Genomic DNA, 19,681 nt, shown 5'->3' on the forward strand with positions numbered 1-19,681 from the left:
TGAGTGAAAAATTATTCAAATTTGTAAAAAAAAAATAAAAAATCCATATAATAACAACCTCCGATTGGCGTCGTGTGGGAAAACACATACAAATCTACTTATTTTTGAAAAAAAAAAAAAAAAAAACATTTACAATTTTTGACATATGAATGTTCCCAACCGTTGATGCATCTACCTGTATTCTTCTAACATGAGTCAGTCGATGGCTTAAGATAATCAAAAAAGCGTTTTATGTATTCACGCGTTATATTGTGAAACATTTTAAAATAAACAAATAAGTCTCCAATATAGAGTTGTATTTTTTCTAGTTTCTTTCAAGTTGAGGAACTTCCTTTTTGAGCTATGGGTAGAACCTATTACGAACTTAAAATGCCGAATATTTTGTTTTCCTTTAATATAAGTTTTAATTCATCACCGTCTCTCTACCCAGAAATAAAACACAGAGAAATAAATTTTGTAAAATGTTTTCATTTCTTTTTTATTCATCCATTTCTTCTTCAAATATAAGAAGTCGCCCTTCTTGCGTTTAAATACTTTTTTAACAATATGTTGTTGCTTGTTTTATTTGTTATCATTGCCATATAAATATTTTGTTTGTTGTTATAGTAAATGTGATAAATTAAAAGAATTTAATTCCATTTGATTTGTGTGAATGTATCATTAAATCGACTTTTGATGCTTAATTCTATTTCTTTATTTAACATTTAAATGTTCAATGAGAAAACATAGTTTTCTTTAATACTTAAATTAGTTTTTATTTTAGTTTTTTTTTACAAATGCTAAAACAGAATACAATACAGTTTTGGGAGGGAAGAAAGTAAAAATGCAGTACAATAAATTAAGTAAATGCTTATTCAAATTCTATTCAATCCTTCGTAGCAAATGATTTATTTTTGGTTGAAATTCCTTTTATATTGAATTTTCTCTATACAAATGTGTTCAATTGATTTTGGATAAAATAACAAATTATTTTTCTTAGAATAATAAAGGCCTCATAAGTTAAGTAAATTATAAATTTAAAGCTACATACATTCATTCAAACACATAATACTTAAAATAAAATGTAACAATTGTAAACATACGGTTGAATCACACCTGTAAAGGCTAAAGGTGAGAGTACATAAAACGTTTTTTTGACTGGCTTAAATCATCGGCTGGCTTCTTCGGAAATTAACAAAGGAACATAGGTCCAAAATAGAACTAAGTCGACTTAAAACTCCTTTATTCCCCTTACGAAGAAGCCAGCCGTTGACTTAAGCCAGTCAAAAATGTCTTTTATGTATTCTCACCTTAAGGTATTTAATTATTTATGATCAATTGTTTTTAAAAACCACGATTTATACAGTATGTCAAATATTACTTAACACACTCTAAAAAATTCCTTTTTAAATTCGTTTCTTAAGATTTTATAAATTACGGCATCAATTTGTCTGATTTTTTACATGATTTTAATTGGGGATATTGTTAGCTTATTTATAATGCGGAAATAATTTCAAAAATTTGCGTAAAATATATTAAAAATATACCAAATAGGCTACAAATGGTAAAAAATGTAAAGGGATGCATACAAAATATGAAGGTCTAGAATAACTTTAAATTACAGGGTGAGATGAAAAAACTTTCTATTTCTAAGCCACTTGTCCGACAGCTGTTAAAATTATTCCAGTGACAGCTCATTATAATATTTACAAGCGTACAAAAGCATTTTGGTGAGTATTTTCCAGAAAAAAAGTTCTTCGTGATGGAATTCAAGCGTGATAGTGCAATTTCTTTATATTTGGCTGGAAAACCACTATCTCTTTTGTGTCTCGTACCATTGCTCGTTACCGTGATACTGGTAACGTGGCCCGACAGCAACATCAGCGGAAATGGTTCGAAAAGTAAAGAAGCGATTTGATCGAATCGCAATATTTCATTCGGCAAATATTGAAAAATTAGCTCGGGGCAAAGCCATGAAATTCCAAAAAGTGCAAGAACTTACACCGCAACAGAAAGAAAATAGACTCAAAAGAACTAAAGAGTTGCTTCGCTTGGACGAAAGTGTTGAACTGCCGAATTTGGTTTTCTCCGATGAGAAAACATTCGTTGTCCAGCAGTTTGTAAACATACAAAATGATCGTGCATACTTGCCAAAGAGGTCAGCTAAAAAGGTGCACCTTCGGTTGGCCACCAGATCTCAAGTGCCGGCTATAGTGATGATGTGGGCCGCCATAACAGCCGGTGGCCGCTCTCCGCTCATATTTATCAACCGTGGCATCAGAATAAATGCAGGATATTATCGCGAAAATATTCTGAAGGGTGTGTTAAAGCCTTGGCACGCAAACATTTTGGCCGCAGGCTTTGGACATTCCAACGGGACTCAGTACCATCGCACTCAGCACGCGCCACCCAAGAATGGTTACAAAATGATTTGGACTATTGTGTGTGGAATATTTTGGACATAGTTCGTGCCAAAGGTGACCAATTCGAACAAATCTAAACTTATTCTAAAATTTGATGTTATTTCCGACATTTTTTGGTTTCATTCAATAAAATTTAAAAAATTTAAAAATTATGGCGTTTGACTTTGTAGCAGTTTTTTTTATCTCACCCGGTATACGAAGTGTACGAGTTTAGCTTTAACAAAAAATGCTAAGTTTTTGTGCTTTTTAAATTACATAGTGTACTATGTAAAAAAAAACATTTTTATACCCTCTAACATAGTATGGAGGGTATATTAAGTTTGTCATTCCGTTTGTAACACCTCGAAGTACACATTTTAGACCCCACAGCATAAAATTTTATGATCAGCATAAAATTCTATGTCGATTTAGCGATGTCCGTCCGTCTATCCGTCTGTGGAAATCACTCTAGCTTCCGGTATAGCCCCATATAACTGTACCTCCCGATATTCGATATTTTGATGATTTTAAAGACATTTTTCACAGGAATAGTTTCAAATTTGGTATTTCAAGCTCGTAATGGATACTACAGCCTAACACAGAAAATTGTCTATGCAGGTCCACGTCTTCGTATAGCCCCCATATAATTGTACCTTCCGATATTCGGCATTTTGATGATTTTGGCGAATTTATTAACCGGAATTGTTTAAAATATGGTATTTGAAGTTCGCAATGGATACTACAGCCTAAGACAGAAAATTGTCTATGCAGGTCCACGTCTTCGTATAGCCCCCATATAATTGTACCTTCCGATATTCGGCATTTTGATGATTTTGGCGAATTTATTAACCGGAATTGTTTAAAATTTGATATTTGAAGTTCGTAATGGATACTACAGCCTACGATAGAAAATTTTCTGTACAGGTCCACGTCTTCGTATAGCCCCCATATAACGGTACCTCCCGATATTCGGTATTTTGATTTTATCGACATTATAACCGATTTTTTTAAGTTTCGCATTTGAATATTGTAATGGCTTATAACAAATGTTACCGCAGGTTCATGTTGTCGTATAGACCCTAATATAATAGCTACATTCGGTATTTTTAAGATTTTAACAGAAGTTTTAACGGTTTTTATTATTTTTGAGAATTGCCAAATTCGTTTCAAATGGTGGAGGGTATTCAAAGTTCGGCCCGGCCGAACTTACAGTTTTTTTACTTGTTAGAACAGTGTTGGCATGTTTGTTCGGGATACCATAGTAGTTTGTTGTTGCAAAATGGTCAGGCTTAATCCCTTTATTGTTGCCAGGGTTAATCCGGGTGGAGGTTTGGAATGTAGACATACTTTTAAGAAGCGTTGGATAGCATTTGTATGTAGATTGTAGAAGAGATGATATATTTTTTGTGGAAATAGTATATATGGGAGCTATAGCTATGAAGAGTATATATGGGAGCTATAGCTATATCTGAACCGATCTTCACCAAATACCAGTTTCTAGACTCAATTCGGTCGTAAGTGCCAAATTTCATCCCATTTGGGCAAATATTTGACGTTTGGTGCACAATAAAAGGTAAATCGGATGAAGTTATATATGGGAGCTATATCCAAATCTGAACCGATCTCGATAAAATTTAGCAAAGGTATTTCTGAGCTGTATTTGATATATTTCCCAAAATATTGTTGTTACAGAGTGCATATTACGGCTGCGGAGGACTAAAATAACAAATCGGATGAACAATATATATGGGAGCTATAGCTATATCTGAACCGCTTTCGATAAAATTTGGCATACTTATTTGCAGGCCTAATCTGGTTGTATGTGCAAAATTCCATACCATTTGGCCTGATATTTCACGTTTGGTGCACAATAAAAAGCAAATCGGACGAAGATATATATGGGAGCTATATATAAATTTTGACCGATTATCCAATTTCAATAGGGTTTATCCTTGGACTAAACAAATGATTTGTGCAAAATTTCATCTGGATAGGACAATAATTGCGAACTGTATTTTGTTTACAAAAATTCATGGACAGACGGACGGAGAGACGGACGGACGGACATGCATAAATCGACTCAGAATGTGATTCTATGCAGATCATCAAAAGGAACTATGGGTCTATTTCGTTTCCTTTTGCCTGTTACAAACAAATGCACAAAGACATAATACTCTGACCACCTTGTGGTGTAGGGTATAAAGAATGCGCAAAATAGCCAAAATAAAAGTGTTTGGTGACTTTCACATAAGCTAGATTCCGCACTGGTTAAACAAATCCGGAATACGTTTATATACAAATCGATCATAATAAATTTGAAAAAAGGATAATCCGGATAAAATATTGCATTTAAAGGCGCTATAAAAAGTTAATCACAAGGTTGAGTCCTACGATTAACACGTTTCTTTGTTACTTTATATTTGAACGCATCTTCAAAAGCTAATGGATATGTTAAAACGATTTTAAACATTTTCGTAAGTTAATTTTTTTAACCGCTTTTTGCGTTGTTTCGATTTTAGAGATTGGAAATTTCTTCATTTCAATAATATCCGAATGATTTTCAGTTTTGGTTTAGCCTTTCTATAGTCCTAACGGCTTGATTTTTTTTATACCGCAATAAATTTGGTAGTAGGTTTTCTTAAGATTTGTGTTAACTTATTTTCACTTTATTTAAATTTACCCATAAAAGTGAAGAATTCACCTAAAAATTGAGTGAAACAGATTAAAACTAACAACAGGCTTCATAAGCGTTAACGCTTCACACACAACTATGCCTTAATTTTTCGGCAGACAAGTCCATAAACCTTTTGGATCACATTTCAATGAAGGCATAACAACGATTAACCTCTCTAACAACCCAAAATTTATTACTCAGTTCCAGAACAAATTGTTTGGATTACCTTTTATTAATTGTGAGGCAATTAACATGAGTTGCTATTTTCACCGCTTTCTTCCAGCATGATGAGGTCAAATTAATTAGCAAGGGACTTGGTATTTGTTTTTGTTCTTTGCACATTTCTTTATTTATTTTCGTTTTCTTTTTCAATTCGCTAATATAAAAGACACTTGTTGTTGTTGGTTTTGTTTATCGAAAATGCTTGTGTTGTTGTTGTGTTCACAATAATACAATATTTATAAACAATTTTAATACAATTTCATATATAAAAATATGACCAAAAAATAGAATAACAAACATTGAAAAAAAAAAAAAAAGATACAAAATTACAATTACAATATTAAAGCCTACTTTTAGGTAAATATGCCTAATTATTTTTTTCTGTTTTGCATTAAATGTAAATAGTACGTTTTTTATGTATGTATATTAATTGCTTGGCTTACAATACTATATACGTATGTATATTATAACATAATTTATATAAATACAAAAAAAAAAAAATAGATTTATTTATTTATTGATAATAATTTAATATATGTATATAATAATTAGTTATTATATTGTTATTTCATTAACTAAAACTTAAACAAAAAAAACACGAAAGAACCCACAAAACATACGTACATACATACATACAACTGAAGTGATAAATGATCAAATATATTGCTGCACTTTGTTCTGTAAACAAATCGAGTAATTTCAAATTAAATAAGTTCAATACTAACGAAGCAATTGTAGGTCCATGGGATGACCAAATATTAAAATATAGCAAATGATGAATATTTCCTTTGGGAAATAAGGAAGGGGAATTAAGAACAGATTTGCAAAAAAAAAAAGAAATCACAGTTATTATTATTTTTAATGAAAGAGGCCCTAATTAAAATTTACAAAAAAAAAAAAAAAAACAAAATGGATTCACAGCAAACTTTTGGTTCTAAAAATACGGGAACATACTTAAAAATTTGTTTTGAAACCATTTTGGACGTCCTAACTGGCAATAAAACGACATTTCTATGTAAAATTTACAAAAAATCTCACAAAAATAATCATTTTGGAGGGGACATGTGTCAACACACAGGACACAAATAGTTTTTGATTGAAATGTTCGAATAAAACTGATGAACGAATTTCTGTTGGCCAAGTTCTCAATTTAATATGTTTGCAAGCAAACTATTTTACAAACCAAAGTGAGGAATGTATTTGTGATTGAAAGAGAAGTATAGAGTTAAAAGAGAGAGATAGAATGCAAATTTCATCCTTGTCCTTTTGCATGGAAGTTATCTACACGTTGAAAATACCCAGCACCACGTTGTCAAAAGGCATCAAACGAACCCAAGGATTTAAGCCAAAATATTGTGAATTCAGTTCAAAACAAAAAAAAGTGTTTTGTTGAAAAATAAGAAGCAAAAAGACATTAAGTTCGGTCAGGCCGAACTTCTAATACCCTCCAATATTGGATAAAAAAAGAAAAATTTTTTTGCCAAAGTATCTGGATTCAAACGTGTTTCACTTTAAACTACAAACTCTAGTAAGGTCGGTAGGTGAATGGAGACATATTGCAAGTCTTAAATACCAAATTTTACATAATTTCATGGGTAAATGTGACTAAGATGACTTGGACCAATATGGAACCCAGTACGAACTACAAATAACAATTTTTTGGACAAATCCGTAGAAAAATGTGAATAAAACCATACAAATACCGAATTTTGGGAGGTACCGTTGTACGGGGGCTATACGAAAGCGTGTACTTATATTTACAATGTTCCTCCACCGGATCTAGAACCCATAACGAAATTTTTAGACAAATCAGTTAAAAAATGTTGCAAACATCATCAAAATACCGATTATCGGGAGGTACACTTATATGGGAGATATACGAGAACGTGCATCTATATATACAATGTTCCGCCACCGGAGCTAGAACTCATAACGAATTTTTTAGGCAAATCAGTTAAAAAATGTTGCAAACATCAACAAAATACCGATTATCGGGAGGTACCCTTCTATGGGAGATATACGAAAACGTGCATCTATATATACAATATTCCGCCACCGGAGCTAGAACTCATAACGAACTACAAATAAAAATTTTTAGACAAATTGGTGGAAATATGTGGCTAAAAGTATCAAAATACCCAATATCGGGAGGTAACGTTACATGGGGGGCTCTTTCCTAAAACGTAAAGCGATATATCTCATACCAACCATCCTAGACACAATGTAGACTTGTGAAAACGAAACGATTTTCTGATATGAGCCAAAATAAGCATTCACTGGTTGTTGCTCGGCCTTACGTCATTCCAGTTGGGAGAATAATTCCACAGATGTTTTTCACCAACCAATGGTGATATATCCGATCCACATTGATAGCCTTGGGATAATTGGAAAATACCTCGACCAAGGACTGTCATAGGTTGGATTATGCCGCTGATGAGCAGCAGCAAAAATTCCAGTTGGGAGAATAATTCCACAGATGTTTTTCACCAACCAGTGGTGATATATCCGATCCACATTGATCGGCGTTTTTCGGAATTGGAAATGCTCATATTTTGTCCACTTGAAGTAATTGCATATTCTACGAACTCATGGTTTAATATCGTAAATATTGAACTAATACACAAGGTAAATTAATTCATTTAAGGCCCGATTACACATGGTGTTTAAGTCATACGTAAAGTGATTTTTTCACTATTATCTGCAGCAGTTTTACAGCATACTTTTAGGCGCTAACTGGAAATTTAAACGAAACACTGTAAGGATTAATTAATATAAGTATTCTAAAAGCATAGAATAGATAAAATACAAGTATATTCACAGTAATGCATAGTATAAAGTTTATATAGTGCAGCGTTACTTTTAAATTAAAAAAATATATTTGGAGCATCTCGAAGCATGATACAAAAATATAAAATATGAAAAAAATCACTTTAGATTTTAATATTATGTGCGATCGGGCCTTTAGTTTGATTGACATTCACAACGATACTGTGATATTAATCATATGTTCAGTTGCAGAACCTGCAAGAGTGAAAAAAATACCTACATAACCAATTTCCCTTTTGATGCAAGAGGAATGTAGAAAGTGTCTTGAAAAAAAGCGATCAAATGCAAAATAATAATTTTTAAGGCCTAAAAGCATGCTACATAATTTCTCAATGAAATAAATCTTTTTTAAGAATGATTATTACGCATTTTTATACCCTCCACCATTCTATGGAGGGTATATTAACTTTGTAATTTCGAAACTTTGTAATTTCGAATTTCCTCGAAACAATCAAAAAATTCTAAGACGTCTGTCTGTCTGTTGTAATCACGATTTGTGTAACCTTTCGAACGAATTGAGATAGAAGGCTAAAATTTTGCACACATATGTGTTTTGCCAGTAGGCAGGTTAAGTTCGTAAATGGGCCACGTTTTCATGTAGCTCCCACATAACGGTACCTCCCGATATTCGATATTTTGATGATTTTAACGCATCATTCACCCGAATTGTTCCAAATTTCGTATTCGAAGATTTAAATGGGTACTACAGCCTATGCCTAAAAAATTCATATGCAGGTACAGGTACTTCTTATAACATCTATATAACGGTACCTCCCGATATTCGATATTTTGATAATTTTAGCGACATTATTCGCCGGAATTTTTTTTGAAGATCTAAATGGGTACTACGACCTATGACAAAAAATTACTTATGCAGTTCTACGACTTCTTATAGCCCCCATATAAGGGTACCTCCCGATATTCGGTAGTTTGATGATTTAAGCGATATCATTCTCCGGAATTGTTTAAAATTTCGTATTTGAAGATCTAAATGGGTATTATAGCCCCCGCATAAAGCTCATAATTTAAACTGCATTTTTTCGGATTTTTTTTTTGAAAATTTTCCTTCCAAATGGTGGAGGGAGGTTTTCTATTTCTTAGCCTATACTGCAGGGTGAGATGAAAAAACTGCAACCAACTTCAGACTGCTGTAGGGGTAAAGCCATTGAAATTCCAGAAAGTGCAAGAGCTAACACCGCAACAGAAAGAAAATAGACTCAAAAGAGCTAAAGAGTTGCTTCGTTTGGCCGAAAGTGGTGAACTAACGAGTTTGGTTTTCCTCGATGAGAAAACATTCGTTATCCAGCAGTTTGTAAACAAACAAAATGATCGCGTTTACTTGCCAAAGAAGTCGGCTGAAAATGTGCACGTTCGGTTGACCACCAGAACTCAAGTGTCGGCCATGGTGATGGTGTGGGCCGCCAGCTCGTATTAATCGACCGTGGGATATGGAAAATGTGCACCTTCGGTTGGCCACCAGAACTCAAGCGCCGGCCATGGCGATGGTGTGGGCCGCCATAACAGCCGATGGTCGCTCCCAGCTCGTATTAATCGACCGTGGGATCAGAATAAATGCCGAATATTATAGCGAAAATATTCTGGATCGTGTATTAAACCCTTGGGCACGCAAACCTTGGACATTCCAACCGGATTCAGCACCCCAGAATGGTTTCAAAATGAGTTTCCTCGCTTCATTTCCAGCGCATAATGGCCACCAAAATCTCCGGATACCAATCCGTTAGATTATTGTTTCTGGAGTATTTTGGAAAGCAAGGTTTGGCACTAAAAAATACCAAATCAAACGCTTAGCGGGAATGGGCCAAAATACCGCAAAGCAACATTCGGGCGGCGTGTGACGGTTTCATTGGCCGTTTGAAGGCCATATTTCGTGCCAAAGGTGACCAAATCGAACAAATCTAAACTTATTCTAAAACTTGATGATATTTCCGACATTTTTTTGCTTTCATTCAATAAAATTAAAAAAAAAATGTAAAAATAATGGCGTTTGACTTTGTTGCAGTTTCTTTATCTTACCCTGTTTTTTTCAAAATTTTGAATGCAGCACTAATCTAACTAGATGTATTGCTAGGCTTTTGGGAAATCACAGAAATTATTTAATCAGATTTTCTTTGAAATTACTCAATCTATTTGAACATCTGTCTGCATAAAGATACCTAACCTACTCACCATTTTGGTTTACAATTCGTTTCGATGTTAGGACACATATGTATATAAATTCAATCTTTGAAGCAATAATGTCCCTTTCGTTATCAATGGTATCCCTTTCATTATTTAGAATACAAAAAAAAGGATATACAAAGGCTTCTCTCTAAACGTTCTCCGCAATAGATATAAAACGAAATTGACCAGTTTTTCTTATTGTTTTGTTTATGGGACAATATGTTAAGTATATTTAACGATATTTTGTTGTTGTTGCTATATTTGCTACTTAATCTCTTAAATCTAAATAATTTATCCACATTAATTACATTGGTGTGTTTGTTGTTATTTATATATGTATTTATATATGTTAATATGTGATGATATTTGTTTTTGTTTTCTTCTTCGTGTTGTTGTTGTTGTCGATGGAAGCTTTCTAATATGTATGTATGTATGTACGTATATATGTATGCATGCTTGCGCTAGCCATATGTTGTGTATGTCGTCGTGTGTTTTATTGGTAAGAATTGTGGCTAAGTTTCTAGTGTTATTAGGCGTTGAAAAGGAAAGAGTGACGATGCCGACGAGAAAACTTGTTATTGTGGGGTCGCTCGCACATAAAACCTTAGAGAAACAACTAGCTAAGCATACTTCTAGGTGCTTAGCTGTTTTCTTTGTTTTATGTTATTGAAATTCAAGGACTTTGACATTGCATATACATTGCCTAGATGGTTGAATGAGTGAGTGACTGGCTTGCTTGCTGGCTGGCTGCTTGGTTGGTTGGTTGGCTGGCTTGATGAATTCCAACGTCTACTTTATAGGAAAGTAGAGGTAACCTGGTGTTGATGCCGCTGTTTGCTCGCCCACTGTTCTTGTTAAGAACAACAACAGCAGCAGCATTATGTTTTTTAACCATCCATCCATCCATCTAACCGTTTTTTTCCTTTTCAGCAAACACTTTTTAAAGAGGGGACGAACCCTTGTGTTGTGTTGCTACCAAATCTCAGCTCATACGAAGGGTGCCGCAAAACATTTCCTTCCCTCCTGGGGTTCTTTTTAGTCCTTATTTATTTTTTAATTAGTTATGTTAAAAACACCAAGAGCCAACCTAAACAAATAAACGAGAAACAGAGAAAGACAAAAACAAAAAAATGAAATATTAATTAGAGTTGCTGTTGTAATTTTATTTAATAGAATATGTCAAATAAAAAAGTTTGCAAATATTTTTCTGTTTTTCAAATAAGTTTCATTAATTTTGTTAACCAAATCAAACAACATAGATTTTTTATGATGATTGGATGACGGTGGTTGGTTGGATGAATGAAAAGTTGTATTACTTTTGATGTATGCTCATTTCTGAAATTAATGTTCAACAGACTTTTCTGGATGTATTCCTAAAAGTATGCAATGTTTTTTCATTTAATTAATAGAATATGTCATAAATTTATGGTGATAATTTGGTAGAACACAACTAACACGAATCTTGTGGCAGCAGTATTTAATTTGATTTTTCCTAAGGCTTGCCCAAAAGTATGCACCAAGTTTGATTTAATTAATAGAATATATCAAAGTTTTAAAATATTAAATTTATGGTGATAGTATATTAACCCCAAATATCAAGTATTTTGTGGTAGACGCATTTAATTTGATTTTTCCTAAAGTTTGCCCAAAAGTACGCAATAATTTTCAATTAATTAATAGAATATATCAAAGTTTTAAAAAATTAAATTTATGGTGATAATTTGGTAGGCCTCAAAAAACAAGCATTTTATGGTGGACGTGTTTAATTTGATACAATTTGAAGGTAGATTTAATATTAAACAGATTTTTCCTAAGGTTTACCTAAAGTATGCAATAATTTTCATTTAATTAATAGAATATATAAAAAAATTAATATATAAAATTTATAGTGATGGTATTTTAACCTCAAATATCAAATATGCTGTGGTAGACGTATGTAATTTAATACACTTTGAAGGTAGATTTAATATTAAACAGATTTTTTTTAAGTTGTAACTAAAAGTATGCAATAGTTTTCATTTAATTAATAGAATATATCAAAGTTTAAAATTATTAAAATTATGAGTATAGTATTTTAACCACAAGCAACAAGTATTTTGTGCTAGATGTATTTAATTTGATAGGATTTGAAGTTAGAGATAATATTGAACCAATTTTGCTTCTTAAAAGTATGCAATACATTTGTGTTTATTTAACTATTTAAAACGCAACATGAAAAATCGCATAAATATTAAAGACAATGCTGATAACATACGACGATACATCTATGGATTGATGGAACACGGCAAGAGATTTTAGGCAATACGCAATCAAAGTCCAGGAAATTTATTGTTATACCCTCCATATAGAAAAGGATTGAATACCCTATATTAGCTTTGTTTTAATAATTTTAAGGATTTCTTGTCCCAGAATCATGTAGTTTTTACATAAATTTTTTTTCAAGAGCATTTCGGCTGTAAATCGTAATCGTGTTTTTAAGAATATCATTTACTAGGTCTCTCTGCAAAAAATAATGGATTATTTTAATAGGTTCATGGATTTCATTGATATATTTCAATTTCATTGCAAAAATACGGGTTTTTGGTAAAAAGTCATTACTTTTGTATACCCTCAGCCATATGGCTAGAGAAGGTATATATCTTTTGATGCGGCCAAAACATGCCTTTGAAATAACGGTTTTATATTCTAGGTCTCTGTTGTCCAAATCCGTTTCAGGACATTTGGAGTCGGTCTAGCGATGTCCGTCCATCCGTCCGTCTGTCTGGCTGGCTAGCTGGCAGGTGTGCACGATAACTCTCGAAGGAGTATCCGCTTTGATCCAAACTGGTTACATTATAATATTATTGTCAAACTTAGATCAAGTTCGGAGACTGACAATATCGGTCCATTTCACAAATTGCAACACTTTCACAGAAAATAATTTACTACACAGAAAGAGAAAGGATAATCCGAATTTGTTCCAACTTTGCATAACCTAATATTTGCATCAGTGCTAGGTCAGGTGTGAAAATGAACAATATCGGTACACTTCTAATAGTACCCCACCCCCACATAGGGTCGAAATTTTGATTATTACAACTCTTATAATATGTGATGTGTGAGTCCGATGGTCTTCATCATCACAATATTTTATCTTCCCAAGGTCTGGTGTGAAGATGGAATATATCAATTCATCAATTCCATCTGGTATCACACCCACAAAGGCTCGAAATTTTGAATATTCATGAAGCTCATAAAACACGAAATTAATATCCGATTTCATTCAGACCTGGCACATCTGAATAGTTCTATCAACACAAGATATGTTATAAAAACGGTAGAGATCGGACCATTCCTTCTGGTACCTCCCCCACAAAGGGTCAAAGTTTTGAATAACCAAAACAATTATAAAATCCGCAATAAGCATTCGGTACTCTTCATAGTTCACACATCTCATTATTTTTACTAACTCAAGATTTGCTCTGAAGGTGGGATATATCGGTCCACTCGGTCTATATCCTCCCCCACAAAGGGTCAAAATTTTGAATATCCATGAAGATCATAAAACGCGAATGGTGAATCTCAATATTTCTATCAATACAAAATCTGTTATAAAGGTAGTAGAGATCGGTAACTCCCCCACTAAGGGTCAACATTTCGAATAGCCAAAACGATTATTTAGTCCGAAATAAGCTTCCGGTTCTCTTCATATTTCACACTTCCCATTATTTCTACTAACACAAGATCTGCTGTGAAAATGGGATATATCGGTCCACTCCTTTTGATACCCCTCTAGCCCAAAAAGGGGTCAAAATTTTGAGGCGAAATAATAAAAGGCGAAATTAACATCCGATTTCATTCAGACTTGGTGCATCTCAATATTTCTATCAACACAAAATCTGTTATAAAGAGATCGGACCATTCTTTCTGGTACCACCTCCACATGGGGTTCAATATTTTGAAAAACAAAACTCTCAAAGCAATGGAAATAATCATCCAACTCTCCTTAAATTTCACACATGCACACATTTTTGCTAACACAAATCTATTGTGAAGATGATATACATCTGCGAACGCCTTCTGGTACCTCCACCACAAAGGGTCTCATATATATATATATATATATATATATATATATATATATATATATATATATATATATATATATATATAATTGAAAATTGTCCGAGGGTATACGGTGGTCGGCTACACCGAATGATACTTTTTAACTTTTTTATACTTTTTTATACCACCATACGTAGTATGGATATTCTTAAATTCTTGATCAGCGTAAAATTCTAAGACGTCTGTCCGTCTGTATACTATAACGCTACAGTCTAAACGAATTAAGATAGGAACCTAAAATTTTGCACAGATCTCTCTTTTGTCTGCAGGCAGGTCAAGTTCGAAGATGGGCTATATCGGTCCACGATATCGTATAGCCCCGATATAACGTTACCCCCAATATTCGGTATTTTCATGATTTTACCCACATTTGTCAACGGAATCGTCTGAAAATCCACACAAGGAGTTTCTTGTGGGTACTTTATAACTCGGAGGAGAATTATCTATATAGGTCCACGATATCGTATATACCCCATATAACGGTACTCTCCGATATTCGGTATATTGATAATTTCAGCCACATTTTTCAATGGAATTATCTGAAAATCCACACAAAGAGTTCCTTGTGAGTACTTTACCCCCAGACATAGATTTGTCTATATAGGTCCCCCATATATCGGAACTTTTCGATATTAGATATTTTAAAGATTTTAACAGAATTTTCAATGGATTTTATTTTTTGAAAATTTTCTAATTCGTTCCAAATGGTGGAGGGTATTCAAAGTTCGGCTCGGCCGACAGCTTTTTGCTTTTTTAGTTGTTATTTTTAAATATAAAAAAGCTTTAATATTTTTGAATTTCAAGAAATAAACTTAAATCTGATAACAATTAATGTTGAAATACATAGAGGCCTTATTTATTGTCTCAAGTAATCGGTTGTCTTATCCGTTAAAGAACAAAGAAGTCTTGGGTGAACTACGTCAAACTTTGGTATATTACTTCTTTTCGAAAGAGCCAATCGATGGATCAAGCCAGTAAAAACTTGTTCTATGTGTTCCCACATTTAAAATAGTCTTTGCCAATAAATTTTTATTAAAATTATTATTTTTTTATTACTTTCTGGCAGATTTTTTTTTAATACTCGTTTTACTATTTTGGTCCTCAACCTTACTGATACTGCTTTTTTAATTTCATGCGAGCCAAAAAGTATGCTTTGATATACCTATTCTACTATTCTAATTATCTCCATCAGAAGTGAAAATATCCATTATAATGATTATAATCATCCTTTCATTCCCTAATTTTTTTTATTTAGAGCTTTCATTTATTCTTCTCTTTCTTCAAGACAAATTAAATTTAATTTTCCATGTGCCTTAACTGAAATAAATATTTGATACTGAAGTGACATATATTCCACGTTCTGCATCATTAAAACATAATTGAGAAAAATAATTTTAAAAGAGCTAATGTTTGCACACATTCGGCGCAATATTGGCAATGCTATTTGTGGTAAAATCATATTTTGGGTAGACTGTCTGCTCTCTCATTGTCCCATCCGTAACACTCCCCATCATTGACAACAATTCGGCGTAGTGGAAAATGAAAAATTTTAATGATTTTAACCACAATGACACGCACATCTTTTGATATTTGAAGGCATATTTAACGCTGGTTTTGAGAAAATTTCGAATGATATTCCCACAGAAATGGTGTTGCAAATTCAATACGGTACATAAATATTTAATATTCTTCCAAATTTTGTAGATAAATATTTTTTGTATTTCTAATGAGATATGGTGACGCTGTTTTTCACGTTTTCGCTTTAACGCCCATGCTGAGGGTTTTTTTTGTATTATTTCATTCTATTTAACCAAAATATATGTTAAATTGTTTGCTCTGTTTTTTCCCATTAATGGCTGCACAATGGGCGAAATACAAGTTGTGTTCCAGTACTTTTTTAGTAGTAAAACTAGCAGAAGAGAGAACAGTTCGAAATGTCATTCTCAATTAGGTGTGCTCAAAAAATAAGGGAACGGAAAATTAGCAGAAATGCGATAAAATTTCAAAATTCAAAATTCCAAGAGTAAACAGTCCAAATCGGACTGGTGAAACCTTACTGAAACGGACGCCAAAATTTTAAAAAAATTTGTATTGAAGACGATACGTTATAATTAATAATCTATAATAATAATTAATAATCTGATTCATCATTCAGCCAGTCCTCTTCACTACTGGAATCATCCAAAAGTGCTCCATATTTTCTCTTTTTGTTTTTTTGCACTACAAATATTAGTTTTTCCTTTAGTTTTAAAGTTGATCATTTCTTTATTTTTGTAATGACGCGGGAACATTGAAATGTATCAATACATTTTTCAACCTTGTTAGCCCTGCCAGTTAAATGTCAAATTCACAATTTGCACATTTCTGCTCGGCCAAATTCATGTAGCTAAAACAAGCAGAAATGTGCACCACTCAGCGCCATTTTTTTCTCGAGAGAGATGCAAGTTTTGCTAGTTTTTGCAGTACGGGAACACGTTGTAGCAGAATTAGTACTACTTAGTACTAATTTGTAGGTTCTGGAACACAACTCAAGTTTTCAATTAAAAGAGGGCTGTTGGGTTTCAAAGAAAATAAGGAAAAAATAGAAGTTGAGAGTATGAATGGCAAACATCTGCAACTGAAATAAGTCAGAGCTTTCAACCTCTTCATGAAAAACACGAAATACCATATTATGTAAATCTCGTTGAGAACGTGTTGAAATGCTCCAAATAACTGGAATCTATTGTGTATATATAAATAAAATATCTAAACTTGGGTGTACCTTTCTATAAATATCCATGAAAAATAATTTAGAGATCACATTAAGAATATAAGTATTCATAATCAGAATAAAATGCCTTACTATGTTATTTTAGTTTACGATTGAAAAAATAAAACTATCCGGGAGTCCTCAATAAAAATCACATCTCGTATATACTTTTATAAAAATTCATAGCTACTAACAGATAGTCCTTGGAGTTAAAATCCCAATTATTTAGTCAGGAAATCTTTAAAAATGACACTTTTTCTATCAGGATGTTTTTAGAACATTTTAACGATTTTTTGTTAATTTTAAAAGGTATTTCTGCCGAGACACCTTCAAAATAATATTTATAAAAAACAGATGCAGTGCTATATATGTTTACTGCTTCTACAGCCCCTCCTACAAACGGCCAAAATTTGAAAATCCTGAATCCCACATAAGGCGAAAAGGCTATACAAATTTTGTATTTTTTCAAATGCACGTCAAGTTTTTTATAATGAACGATATGTTTGTTAAACATTGACTACGTACTAAGATCCGGCTTGAAAGTATTTTCAAGGACATCATGGTGAATATTTGTATTTTCTTTTCAATAATTTTAATAATTTCCTGGCTCAGAATCTGGTAATTATCAATTATGTTTGGCTTTTAGGCCATAAATAGATCGTGTTTATAAGAATATCATTTACTAGGCCTCTTTGCGAAAATAGTGGAATTTTTAATAGGTTCGTACAATTCATGGATAGATTTTAATTTCATGGACAAAAAAAAAATATTAAATAAATAATCATAAATTTTCATAAATTTATCTATAACTTCTTGGCTATAAATGGTAATAGGGGTTTTCTGGTAAAAAGTCATATTGTTTTTTGAAGAAATAAATACATTTTTTAGGTCATAATTAAACGCTCAGCCATATTGCTAGAGAGGGTATATTTCATTTGATACTGCCCCATCGAAATAACGGTTTTAGACCCTAGGTCTCTTTAGACCAAATCTCTTTCAGGCCACTTGGAGTCGACCTAGCGACGTCTGTCAATCCGTCGATAACACTGGAAAGAAGTATTCGATTTAGATGGACATTATCGGTCCACTCATTCTGGTACCTCCCCCACAAAAGGTCAAAATTTTCAAAATATATATTTTCCTCACAAAAAGAGAAACGATAATCCGATTTTGCTCCAACTTTGTGAATCCTAAAATTTGTGTCAGGTCAGGTGCGAAAATGGACAATATCGGTCCACTCTATCAAGAACCTCCACCACATAGGGTCAAATTTTCAATAACTACAACTCTTATAAAATGTGATGTAAGAGTCCGATTGTCTTCAAATTTCACACATCCCAATATTATTATTATTATTATTTTTATTATTATTATTATTATTATTATTATTATTATTATTATTATTATTATTATTATTATTATTATTATTATTATTATTATTATTATTATTATTATTATTATTATTATTATTATTATTATTATTATTATTATTATTATTATTATTATTATTATTATTATTATTATTATTATTATTATTATTATTATTATTATTATTATTATTATTATTATTATTATTATTATTATTATTATTATTATTATTATTATTATTATTATTATTATTATTATTATTATATATCGGTCCACTCCTTCTGGTACCTCCCCCACAAAAGGTTGAAGTTTTAAATATCCACGAAGCTCATAAAACGCGAAATTAATACCAGATTGCATTTAGACTTGGCATATCTGAATATTTCTATCAACACAGGATCTGTTATAAAAACGGTAGAGATCGGACCATTTCTTCTGGTACCTTCCCCACAAAGCGTCAATGTTTTGAATAACCAAAACGTTTATAAAATTCGAAATAAGCATCAGATTCTCTTTATATTTCGCACATCCCATTATTTCCACTAACAAAATACTTGTTGTGAAGATGGGATATATCGGTCCACTCCTTCTGGTACCTCCCCCACAAAGGCTGAAAATTTTACAAATCCATGAAGCTCATAAAAAGCGCAATTAACATACGAATCCATTCAAAAATTGGTATATCTCAATATTTCCATCAACACAAGATCTGTTACAAAGATAGAGAGATCGGACCATTTCTTTTGCTACCTGCCCATAGGGTTCAAGATTTTGAAACACAAAACGCCCAAAAAAAGAAGGCATCCAATTCTCTTCAAATTTCATTGGTTGTTCAGATGATATATATTTGCGAACTTCTTAAATAACGGCACCTCACCCATAAAAATGTTAACATTTTCTAAAAATCATCACGTATCTCATACAAAATGAAGGAAATAACCGAACCTGGCATGTTGCAATATTTATGTCATATTTATTTAGGCCGGGCCGAACTTTGAATACCCTCCACCATTTGGAACGAATTTGGAAATAAAATCATGAAAAAACTTTGGTAACATTTTAAAAATACCGAATATTGCGTTATATTGGTGCCTATACGACGTGTACCCACACAGGCATTATTTGTCATGAGTCCTTACCAAATTCAAATTCGGAACTTGAAATAAACGGTGAATA

The 19,681-nt window shown here is 32.5% G+C and overlaps 1 protein-coding gene across 4 annotated transcripts in view; it reads right to left on the reverse strand.

Moving 5' to 3' along the window:
* Positions 1-448: 448 nt before the first annotated feature.
* The window catches only part of LOC101890867 (protein phosphatase 1 regulatory subunit 16A), a 315,099-nt gene continuing 295,866 nt past the window's right edge, over positions 449-19,681 (reverse strand). For all 4 annotated transcript variants that reach the window (XM_005176219.4, XM_011297335.3, XM_059129049.1 and 1 more), the window contains one exon: positions 449-11,371. The gene's annotated coding sequence lies outside the window, so the exon portion shown is untranslated. The remainder of the gene's footprint in view (positions 11,372-19,681) is intronic.

This window comes from Musca domestica, unplaced genomic scaffold (genome assembly GCF_030504385.1).
Source record: "Musca domestica strain aabys unplaced genomic scaffold, Musca_domestica.polishedcontigs.V.1.1 6, whole genome shotgun sequence".
Classification (NCBI taxonomy): domain Eukaryota; kingdom Metazoa; phylum Arthropoda; class Insecta; order Diptera; family Muscidae; genus Musca; species Musca domestica.